This window comes from Oncorhynchus tshawytscha, linkage group LG09 (assembly GCF_018296145.1).
Source record: "Oncorhynchus tshawytscha isolate Ot180627B linkage group LG09, Otsh_v2.0, whole genome shotgun sequence".
NCBI classification, from domain to species: Eukaryota; Metazoa; Chordata; class Actinopteri; order Salmoniformes; family Salmonidae; genus Oncorhynchus; species Oncorhynchus tshawytscha.
Window position 1 is genome coordinate 10,023,119 of NC_056437.1, and position 12,607 is coordinate 10,035,725.

Consider the following 12,607-nt stretch of genomic DNA (forward strand, 5'->3'; position numbering starts at 1 on the left):
TTTCCTTCGGGAAGGGGGCCAGGAGTTGCCAGGACAACCATAAATACTCTTGGAAAATGGACAATTGTTACACTGACTGAAGTAGTGGCCATAAAGTATAACACATGACAGTTGGGTTTCTTTCGCACATTTGCATCAATCGGTTTTACACTGGATATAGGCTACCTTACGTTAACTCAACGGCATTCACAGCATTTCAGTTCGATCCCCCTTGGCTTATACCTTATACTCAATGTAGACTAATAACCTCATACCTATAGGCTCAATGTCGACTAATAACCTCATACCTATAGGCTCAATGTCGACTAATAACCTCAAACCTATAGGCTCAATGTAGACTAATAACCTCATACCTATAGGCTCAATGTAGACTAATAACCTCATACCTATAGGCTCAATGTAGACTAATAACCTCATACCTATAGGCTCAATGTAGACTAATAACCTCATACCTATAGGCTCAATGTCGACTAATAACCTCATACCTATAGGCTCAATGTCGACTAATAACCTCATACCTATAGGCTCAATGTAGACTAATAACCTCATACCTATAGGCTCAATGTAGACTAATAACCTCTTGCTGTCCCCTCCGCTTCAATCAATCTGATGAGCATAACGCCTAAACCACCATGTTGTTTTGATGCTTCATTGATCCTGGACAATTCATGTCACATGCATGGAAGTCACGGAGGTGATTTCATAGCAATATTTCAGATTTTCTAAAAAAGTTGCCAAGACATATCAATTTGACAAGTGAATTTGAGCCTAGATGAGAAATAAATAAATAGGGAGTCGCAGATCTGCCGCAACTCCACAGAGCAACTTCTCAAATAAAAGTAGTCATACATACAACATACTGTGTCAATATGAGAGCTCCACGCCAATGTTGTTTTGGCTGTGCAGGAAACCGAGATCAATCTTCAATATGTAGCTTCTTATCATTTGATATGAAATATGAAATCATATTTCTGCTAAATAGCAAGACAAACATTAAAACGGAATATTGAAGGATTCTGGAATGCAATGCAACACACTCTTCCCCGAAGGCTCTGACAACAATGTAATTGTGTCTGTTGCAAGGAGCAGATGCTCCTCATGTTTGTGCCAATAGGAAATTATTCAAGCCTGGGGATGTTGGGGTGTGGGTGTGGCGGGGGTAGTTCTGCTTCTTCCGGAAGAAGCAGAACTACCATCACAATATTGTTGGAATGCAACATATTACCTAGAAACAGCTACAGTAAGTTCTCCTGATGCTCAGGTCCTTGAGTGCCAGGGGAACAGAGGTAATGCATATGCAAATAGGTGTGTATGATGACTTCATAGCACCATTTACAGTGGCCTCCACAGCTGGGGGTTGAGGGCAGCTCACAACCGCTCTGGCTATTGCCAGTCTAGCCTGGAATTCAAACTGATATGAAACTGCATATTTTGGTCCCCAAACCCAGCAGACCCAGTCCATTAAATGACCTGATGCAGGTCGACTTACTGCAGCAGGAAAGCTTGCGAAACACAAACCTGTGATCCAACTTGGCCGCGTTAAGTACCAAGCGCGTTAAGTACCAAGCGCGTTAAGTACCAAGCGCGTTAAGTACCAAGCGCGTTAAGTACCAACCGCGTTAAGTACCAACCGCGTTAAGTACCAACCGCGTTAAGTACCAACCGCGTTAAGTACCAACCGCGTTAAGTACCAAGCGGAAGAAAATACTAAAACCTGAACTTGTCCAATAAGACCCTTGTTTCTGTTTTCATTGTAAAATGTTTAAAAGTGATTTCAGTTGTACCCTAATAAACATGACCTTGTCCTCTGCTTTTGAGGTAATTACATTGGGGTTTGCCTCACTGGTAGCAGTGACATAGAAATCCCCTTGTGTGCTAACGGCATGTCCATGCTACCCTGCACAAGCCCTCTGTCAGAGGCAATTTGAGCACTCATAAGTTCTGACAAATAGTCTGGTCTCACAGACAAGGAATACATACATAAATACAAAGAACTTCTAACAAGCAAAAACAAACGCCATTTTTTCCCCACATTTGTCTAGTTGGAACTAAGATGCTTTTGAGTGATAGAGGATTCCATTTCAGTCTTATTGCAACTAGCCGTAAATCAATTACCGGTGAAAAGTCCCTAAAGTCTGGGTTGCGTGCTTCAGTAGAATACTTTTGCTTGTGATAGAACCTACGTAATTCGATCAACTCGTTTGTGAGTCCTGTGCTTCCAATGATGTTGTTAACAACGTTAACCTCAAAGTCAAGACAACACACTAGAGGTCGACCGATTTTGATTTTTCAACGCCGATACCGATAATTGGAGGACCAAAAAAGCCGATACCGATTAAAATCGGCCGATTTAAAAAATGTATTTGTAATAATGACAATTACAACAATACTGAATGAACACTTATTTTAACTTAATATAATACATCAATAAAATCAATTTAGCATCAATAATAAATAATGAAACATGTTCAATTTGGTTTAAATAATGCAAAAACAAAGTGTTGGAAAAGAAAGTAAAAGTGCAATATGTGCTATGTAAGAAAGCTAGTGTTTCAGTTCCTTGCTCAGAACATGAGAACATATGAAAGCTGGTGGTTCCATTTAACATGAGTCTTCAATATTCCCAGGTAAAAAAAAATTTAGGTTGTAGTTATTATAGGAATTATAGGACTATTTCCCTCTATACCATTTGTATTTCATTAACCTTTGACTATTAGATGTTCTTCTAGGCACTTTAGTATTGCCAGTATAGCCTCCGTCCCTCTCTTCGCTCCTCCCTGGGCTCGAACCAGCAACACAACGACAACAAATCAAATCAAATTTTATTTGTCACATACTCATGGTTTGCAGATGTTAATGCGAGTGTAGCGAAATGCTTGTGCTTCTAGTTCCGACAATGCAGTAATAACCAACAAGTAATCTAGCTAACAATTCCAGAACTACTACCTTATAGACACAAGTGTAAGGGGATAAAGAATATGTACATAAAGATATATGAATGAGTGATGGTACAGAGCGGCATAGGCAAGATGCAGTAGATGGTATTGAGTACAGTATATACATATGAGATGAGTATGTAAACAAAGTGGCATAGTTAGTGGCTAGTGATACATGTATTACATAAAGATGCAGTAGATGAGTACAGTATATACGTATACATATGAGATTAATAAAGTAGGGTATGTAAACATATTAGGTAGCATTGTTTAAAGTGGCTAGTGATATATTTTACATCATTTCCCATCAAGTCCCATTATTAAAGTGGCTGGAGTTGAATCAGTGTGTTGGCAGCAGCCACTCAATTTTAGTGGTGGCTGTTTAACAGTCTGATGGCCTTGAGATAGAAGTTGTTTTTCAGTCTCTCGGTCCCAGCTTTGATGCACCTGTACTGACCTTGCCTTCTGGATGATAGCGGGGTGAACAGGCAGTGGCTCGGGTGGTTGTTGTCCTTGATGATCTTTATGGCCTTCCTGTGATATCAGGTGGTGTAGGTGTCCTGGAGGGCAGGTAGTTTGCTCCCGGTGATGCGTTGTGCAGACCTCACTACCCTCTGAAGAGCCTTACGGTTGTGGGCGGAGCAGTTGCCGTACCAGGCGGTGATACAGCACGACAGGATGCTCTCGATTGTGCATCTGTAGAAGTTTGAGAGTGCTTTTGGTGACAAGCCGAATTTCTTCAGCCTCCTGAGGTTGAAGAGGCACTGCTGCGCATTCTTCACGATGCTGTCTGTGTGGGTGGACCAATTCAGTTTGTCTGTGATGTGTACGCCGAGGAACTTAAAACTTACTACCCTCTCCACTACTGTTCCATCGATGTGGATAGGGGGGGTGTTCCCTCTACTGTTTCCTGAAGTCCACAATCATCTCCTTAGTTTTGTTGACGTTGAGTGTGAGGTTATTTTCCTGACACCACACTCCGAGGGCCCTCACCTCCTCCCTGTAGGCCGTCTCGTCGTTGGTAAGCAAGCCTACCACTGTTGTGTCGTCCGCAAACTTGATGATTGAGTTGGAGGCGTGCGTGGCCACGCAGTCGTGGGTGAACAGGGAGTACAGGAGAGGGCTCAGAACGCACCCTTGTGGGGCCCCAGTGTTGAGGATCAGCGGGGTGGAGATGTTGTTACCTACCCTCACCACCTGGGGGCGGCCCGTCAGGAAGTCCAGTACCCAGTTGCACAGGGTGGGGTCGAGACCCAGGGTCTCGAGCTTGATGACGAGCTTGGAGGGCACTATGGTGTTGAATGCCGAGCTGTAGTCGATGAACAGCATTCTCACATAGGTATTCCTCTTGTCCAGATGGGTTAGGGCAGTGTGCAGTGTGGTTGAGATTGCGTCGTCTGTGGACCTATTTGGGCGGTAAGCAAATTGGAGTGGGTCTAGGGTGTCAGGTAGGGTGGAGGTGATATGGTCCTTGACTAGTCTCTCAAAGCACTTCATGATGACGGAAGTGAGTGCTACGGGCGGTAGTCGTTTAGCTCAGTTACCTTAGCTTTCTTGGGAACAGGAACAATGGTGGCCCTCTTGAAGCATGTGGGAACAACAGACTGGGATAGGGATTGATTGAATATGTCCGTAAACACACCAGCCAGCTGGTCTGCGCATGCTCTGAGGGCGCGGCTGGGGATGCCGTCTAGGCCTGCAGCCTTGCGAGGGTTGACACGTTTAAATGTTTTCCTCACGTCGGCTGCAGTGAAGGAGAGTCCGCATGTTTTGGTTGCGGGCCATGTCTGTGGCACTGTATTGTCCTCAAAGCGGGCAAAAAAGTTATTTAGTCTGCCTGGGAGCAAGACATCCTGGTCCGTGACGGGGCTGGTTTTCTTTTTGTAATCCGTGATTGACTGTAGACCCTGCCACATACTTTTGTGCCTGAGCCGTTGAATTGAGATTCTACTTTGTCTCTATACTGACGCTTAGCTTGTTTGATTGCCTTGCGGAGGGAATAGCTACACTGTTTGTATTCGGTCACGTTTCCGGTCACCTTGCCCTGATTAAAAGCAGTGGTTCGCGCTTTCAATTTCACGCGAATGCTGCCATCAATCCACGGTTTCTGGTTAGGGAATGTTTTAATCGTTGCTATGGGAACGACATCTTCAACGCACGTTCTAATGAACTCGCACACCGAATCAGCGTATTCGTCAATATTGTTATCTGACGCAATACGAAACATATCCCAGTCCACGTGATGGAAGCAGTCTTGGAGTGTGGAATCAGATTGGTCGGACCAGCGTTGAACAGACCTCAGCACGGGAGCTTCTGGTTTTAGTTTCTGTCTGTAGGCAGGGATCAACAAAATGGAGTCGTGGTCAGCTTTTCCGAAAGGAGAGCGGGGCAGGGACTTATATGCGTCGCGGAAGTTAGAATAGCAATGATCCAAGGTTTTTCCAGCCATGGTTGCGCAATCGATATGCTGATACAATTTAGGGAGTCTTGTTTTCAGATTAGCCTTGTTAAAATCAACAGCCACCATCGAAGCAGCGTTACCCATGCAGAGCAAGGGGAAACACGACTAGAAGGCTCAGAGCAGGTGACGTTTGAAACGCTATTAGTACGCGCTAACTAGCTAGCCATATCACTGCGTTACACCAGTCTCATCTTGGGAGTTGATAGGCTTGAAGTCATAAACAGTGCAATGCTTGACGCACAACGAAGAGTTGCTGGCAAAAGGCACGAAAGTGCTGTTTGAATGCCTACCACCGCTCAGTCAGATACTTGTATGCTCAGTCAGATTATATGCACCGCAGGACACGCTAGATAATATCTAGTAATATCAACCATGTGTAGTTAACTGGTGATTATGATTGATTGTTTTTTATAGGATAAGTTTAACGCTAGCTAGTAACTTACCTTGGCTAACTGCATTCGCGTAACAGGCAGTCAGTCTCCTTGTGGAGTGCAACGAGAGAGAGGCAGGTCATTGTTGCGTTGGCCTAGTTAACTGCAAGGTTGCAAGATTAGATCCCCCGAGCCGACAAGGTGAAAATCTGTCGTTCTGCCCCTGAACAAGGCAGTAAACCCACCGTTCCTAGGCAGTCATTGAAAATAAGAATGTTGTTAACTGACTTGCCTAGTTAAATAAAAAGGTATATATATATATATATATATATAAATTATATTAAATAAATAATAATCTGCAAATCGGCGCCCAAAAATACCGATTTCCGATTGTTATGAAAACTTGAAATCTGCCCCAATTAAATCGGCCATCCCGATTAATGGGTCGACCTCCACAACACGCAGTAGACACACAGATGTTTAGTCAATGAAAGGATTGCAAGCGTTCGAAATGTCATTAGTTTGAATTAAAGAGTCACTGAATAAACCAAAACAACCTACTGCAATGAAGCCCCAGAATAACCTTTCCTGACCTTTACTCTGAAATAACAAGACCTTAGGAAAGCAACTTGATATTGGAATTCAAGAAGTGTAACAAAATACCAAAGCAACTTATTTATGCATCAATGTTCTTGCATGACTTCTTCACTACAGTGAATTACCAATGACATAGCCTAAATCCATGTATTGATCCATCATTTAAGAGTCATGATGACTACGTGCCTGTTGCTTTGGAGTAGCCTCTCGAGTCTAGATAATTTACCAGCATGCATTTCAATGTCAAAGCGGCATCAGCCTCTTCTCCTGCTGGGAGGATTAAAGTAGAAGTTCACACACATGTTGCAGATACAGTTCGGGATTACACAATATCGTGTGTACAACATCTAAAAAACCTGAACCACTATACGGAGAGATTAGATGTTTCTAAAAATGACGTCTGTTCTTGGAGTCTTTGATCATCTGTGGCCGCCATACTGCAGAACAAGCTATGAGGAAGTCTACTGTTGGTGGGATAAATTTCCCAAACCCAAGTGATTTTTTTTTATAGATTTGATTCAAAATCAGGAGAACTTCTCCTTTAAAATGGCAGCACTGTATTCTGATGGAGGCAGAGTCCGATAAGAGACTCTTCTCTTCCCTGGAGTACCTGACACTATTGATGAGCTCTGAAAGAACTTGGCACACACAAGTTGGCAGGAGTCAACACAACCCTTATGTCACTAGTTTGTCTGTTGACAGACAGGGTCCTACATTGTCTAGTTGGGTTCACCGGGTGTGCTGAGAATCATAAGTCATCATCGATATTCAAGATGTTTGAGTAGACAGTTCCCCATTCAAACCAAAGTTACCAAAAGCTATCATCCTATACTGTCCATAACCAGCTGATTAGTCTGTTTTCCAATGCCTTAGACTTGGCTCGTCAGATGTTGGTTTCGTGTACAGTACCAGTCAAAAGTAGACACCTACTCATTCAAGAGTTTATTTTTACTATTTTCTATATTGTAGAATAGTGAAGACATCACAACTCTGAAATAACACATATGGACTCATATGGATTTTTTAAAGTGTTAAAAATCTAAATATTTTTTTATATTTGAGATTCTTCAAAGTAGCTACCCTTTGCCTTGATGACAGCTTAGCACACTCCTGGCACTCTCAACCTGCTGCAAGAGGAATACTTTTCCAACAGTCTTTCCAGTTCCCACATATGCTGAGCACTTGTTGGCTGCTTTTCCTTTAATCTGAGGTCAATTTGGTTGAGGGTCGGGTGATTGTGGAGGCCAGGCCATCTGATGCAGCACTCCATCACTCTTCTTCTTGATCAAATAGCCCTTACACAGCCTGGAGGTGTGTTGGGTTATTGTCCCGTTGAAAAACAAATGATCATCCCATCTGGTTTGCTCTCAGTGGGACTGCATATCGCTGCAGAATGCTGTGGTAGCCATGCTGGTTAAGTGTGCCTCGAGTTTTAAATCACTGGCAGTGTCACCAGCAATGCACCACCACACCTCCTCCTCCATGCTTCACGGTGGGAACCACAGAAGCGGAGACCTACTCTGCATCTCACAGACAGAGGTTAGAACCAAAAATCTTCAATTTGGACTCATCAGACCAAAGGACAGATTTCCACCAGATTAATGTCCATTGCTCGTGTTTCTTGGCCAAAGCCAATCTATTCTTCTTATTGGTGTCCTTTAGTAGTGGTTTCTTTGCAGCAATTCAACCATGAAGGTCTGATTCATGCAGTCTCCTCTGAACAGTTGATGTTGACATGTGTCGGTTACTTGAACTATGTGAAGCATTTATTGGGACTGCAATCTGAGGTGCAGTCAAATAACATTTTATGTCACATATGCCAAATACAACAGGAGTAGACCTTAGCGTGAACCGCTTACTTACAAGCCCTTAACCAACAATGAAATTCAAGAAATAGAATTAAGAAAATATTTACTAAATAAATTAAACTGAGAAGAAACATTTTATATCTAAAAGTAACAAGAAAATTACATAACGAGGCTATATACAGGGGCTACCGGTACCAAGTCAATGTGCGGGAGTACAGGTTAGTCAAGGTAATTTGTAAAGTAAAGTGACTAATGAACTTATCGTCTGCAGAGGTAACTCTGTCTTCCTTTCCTGTGGCGGTCCTCATGAGCCAGTTTCATCATAGAGCTGGATGGTTTTTGCGACTGCACTTAAAAGAAACGTCCTTGACATTTTCCAGATTACCTTAACCTCTCTCTTGGGTAGGGGTTAGTATTTTCACCTCCGGATGAAAAGCATGCCCAAAGTAAACTGCCTGTTACTCAGGCCCAGAAGCTAGTATATGCATATAATTGGTAGAGTTGAATAGAAAACACTCTATAGAGTCTCTAAAACTTAAAATAATGTATGTGAGTATAACAGAACGGATATGGCAGGCAAAACACCAAGGACAAATCATCCAGGGAAGATAAAAATTGGGGTCATAGGATTTTCCAATTGTTTCTATGGGATACCCTTATTAGGAATCTGGTTGCAGTTCCTATGGCTACCACTAGATGTCAGTCTTTAGAAATTGTTCAATGTTTTTCTTTTGATAAATGAAGTAGTCCTATTTATTGTAAGTGTCATTCCAGGTGGACTCTACTGTTTTGATGCGCGTGAACTGGAGCGCGCCTCACGTTGTTTTTATCAGGTATTAATAACAGTTAATAACAGTTAATTGCGTCTTAAATTTTATAGATTATTTATGTTTTAGGGTAACGGAGGTTGGATTAGGAATGTTGTTTGAAGTGTTTGGACCAAGTTTACAGGTAACTTATTAGATACTTTGTAGGCATGTTGGGCGAGTTGAAACCGGTGTATTTCTGAATCAAATGCGCCAAATAAAATGGACATTTTTGGGACATAAAGGACATTATCGAACAAAAGGACCATTTGTGATGTATCTGGGACCTTTTGGAGTGCCAGCAGAAGAAGAGCAAAGGTAAGGCATTAATTATATCGCTATTTCTGACTTTTGTGGCACACCTGCCTGGTTGAAATATGTTTTTCATGTGTTTGTATGCGGGGCGCTGTCCTCAGATAATCGCATGGTCTGCTTTCGCCGTAAAGCCTTTTTGAAATCTGACAGCGCCTGGATTAACAAGAAGTTAAGCTTTATTTTGATGTATAACACATATTTTCAAGAAGGTTCAATATTTGGTATTTTCACCGGATGTTGGCCAGGTCCCGAACACATATTTTCAAGAAGGTTCAATATTTGGTATTTTCACCGGATGTTGGCCAGGTCCCGCTTGCCGTCCCACCTGCCCATAAGAAGTTAAGACATGGGGCGGCAACCTAGTGGTTAGAGCGTGGAGGGGGCAGGTAACCTAGTGGTTAGAGTGTAGAGGGGGCAGGCGGCCTAGTGGTTAGAGCGTTGGGCTAGTAACCGAAAGGTTGCAAGTTTGAATCCCAGAGCTGGCAAGGTACAAATCTGTCATTCTGCCCCTGAACAGGGCAGTTAACCCACTAGGCAGTCATTGAAAATAAGAATTTGTTCTTAACCGACATGCCTAGTTAAATAAAGGTCAAATTTAAATAAAAAAAATAAAAAACATGAAGGTCAATGATAGACTCATTTCTCTTTGCTTATTTGAGCGGTTCTTGACATAAGTTCTTAGTCTTTTACCAAATAAGGGTGATATACAGAAGACAACCAGCAAGGTAGGGCTAAGTGTGCCTTGAACTCTAAATAAGATCACTGACAATGTCAACAGCAAAGCATCCCCAAACCATCACACTTCACTTTCCTGTGGCGGTCCTCATGAGAGCCAGTTTCATCATAGCGCTTGATGGTTTTTGCGACTGCACTTAAACTTTTTTAAAGTTCTTGACATTTGCCGCATTGACCGACCTTCATGTCTGAAAGTAAACAGACTGTCATTTAGATTCGCTTATTTGAGCCGTTCTTGCCATAATATGGGCTTTGTCTGTTACCAAATAGTGCCATCTTCTGTATACCACCCCTACCTTGTCACAACATAACTGATTGGCTCAAACGCATTAAGGAAAGAAATTCCACAAATTAACAAGGCACACCTGTTAATTTCAATGCATTCCAGGTGGCTACCTCATTAAGCTGGTTGAGAGAATGCCAAGAGTGTGCAAAGATGTAATCAAGGCAAAGGGTGGCTACTTTGAAGAATCTCAAATATAAAATATATTTTGATTTGTTTAACACTTTCGGTTACTACATGATTCCATGTGTGTTATTTCATAGTTTGGATGTCTTCACTATTATTCTAGAATGTAGAAAATAGTAAAAAAAGAAAAACCCTTGAATGAGTAGGTGTGTCCAAACATTTGACTGGTACTATACCTCCACTGTTTATGAACAGCTATACACACACACAGCTTTAATGAACATTAATACTACCACCTCAGACACTGTCTGCTGGCTGGTAAATGTTCACAGCAATTTCCGGTCCTGCTCTAACAGAGCCAGAGGCACAGGGCCAGAGGGACGTGCGAGTCCACCATTATATTGACATGGTCCGGGTGGCTGGCATGCCTCACATGACCCAACACAGGACTGGGATCTAATCTGATGAGGCAGAATAATTACTATATTGAGGCCTCAGGGGAGGACTTCCAAACAGACAGGCAGAGCATAGCATTCCTTCAGTGGGTCTTCAAGCATTATAAATCAATGTTCAGAGTAATGGACCTTTGATGTACAAAATAATAATTTAGTGAAACATTAAATTAATTAGGTACATAACAGATGTGTTCATAGAACAAAAGCATTTAGCTGCCTATCTGTCCTCAATGCAAGGATGCATTTCTCACACTGGATAGCTCATCCACAAGGTAGGTTACCTTCTGAATGTCATATAGGCCTAACATTCTGTATGACTATTTGTTGTTGGTAGAGAGTGTCCAATGTTATCTACTATCAATATCTCCACAGGCTTCACATTTGACTAGAAGCTAAGAGCAACACAGTCAACTGGGTGGCATGTAGCCTAGTGGTTAACAGCGTTGTGCCAGTAACCGAAGGGTTGCTGGTTTCAATTCCCGAGCTGGCTAGGTGAGAGAGAGAGAGAGTGAGAGAGAAAAAAAACTGTAGATGTTCCCTTGAGCAAGACACTAATCCAGAGTAACTTACAAGAGCAATTAGGGTTAAGAGTATCTGCTAAATTACAATAATTTTACTAACACATTTTCCTAAATTTGCTGGCAGGCTCCTGGACAAGCAATCAGTGGTGCTTGATCTATCCATAGGGGGTACTTGGAATGCACCCGGGGGGGTACTACAGGCAAAGCAAAATTCAGTTGGTGGTACAGTAAGCAAAAAAGGTTGGGAACTACTGCTAGAGAGGACATTAATTTTAATGGCTTTGCATTGATATGCCTGAACTGGATAAGTTTCTCTCTTTGTACTACTTTCACTCCATATCACCCAGGAGATCTGCTGAATGAGTTACAAGATCAAGCCTTCCCAGTAATAAAAATGACTATCATTAAGAGAACTATGATTGATGCGTGTGTCACAGCAACACGATATACAGGTAATGCAGTGTTCCCTGTTGAGAGTATTCCAACGCGTATGCTCGTTGGTTTAACCCTAGCCTCACAATGACATTCAATGAATTCTACACCGGGCATTCATAAGTATTTGGATCACAACCTCTACAAACCAGAATGTTCAATAAAATTACATTTGAACTTTACTGGTTGTCAATGTAGTTGGTCCTTTTGCAGGTAATAATGTAAGACAACAGGAAGGTATAATTACTTCAAGGGGCAGGACTCCTGACAGTCCTGCCTGCTCAGGTCAGAGCCTCCTCCGTCTCTCTCCAAGTGGACAAGAGAGTAGTAGTTGATGCTATGTGTTACACAGTCCTTTAATTAGGCCACCATCTCCTTATACAGTCAACATTATTATTGCTCTTGTGCTAGTACTCATTAAGTCTCATGCTGTTTATTATGGACAGTATATTAATTAACACAATTTCTCTGTAAAGATACACATCCATCTCATAGATCCTCTGGGAGTTGCCTTATTCCTGCCAGTGAGTCCCTGGAGCACCGCTCTCTTTTACAGGTAGTGCGTTCAGATTCGCTGTCGCCTGAAGCATGGCCAACATGAAAATACCTACACGAGACTCATGAATACTTGCCGAGTTCGTGCACGTGTTTACATTCGTTCTGCGCATGCTTCAAGTGATACACATCTGAACTCAATACCTGCTGTAAAGTAAGTTCAAATATTATTGTATTCAACATTCTGGCTTGTAGAGGTCGTGAGA

The 12,607-nt window shown here is 42.3% G+C and overlaps 1 protein-coding gene across 6 annotated transcripts in view; it reads right to left on the reverse strand.

The window, feature by feature from the left end:
- sema4d (sema domain, immunoglobulin domain (Ig), transmembrane domain (TM) and short cytoplasmic domain, (semaphorin) 4D) overlaps positions 1–12,607 on the reverse strand; it is a 90,374-nt gene that overhangs the window by 74,925 nt on the left and 2,842 nt on the right. The window lies entirely within an intron of this gene.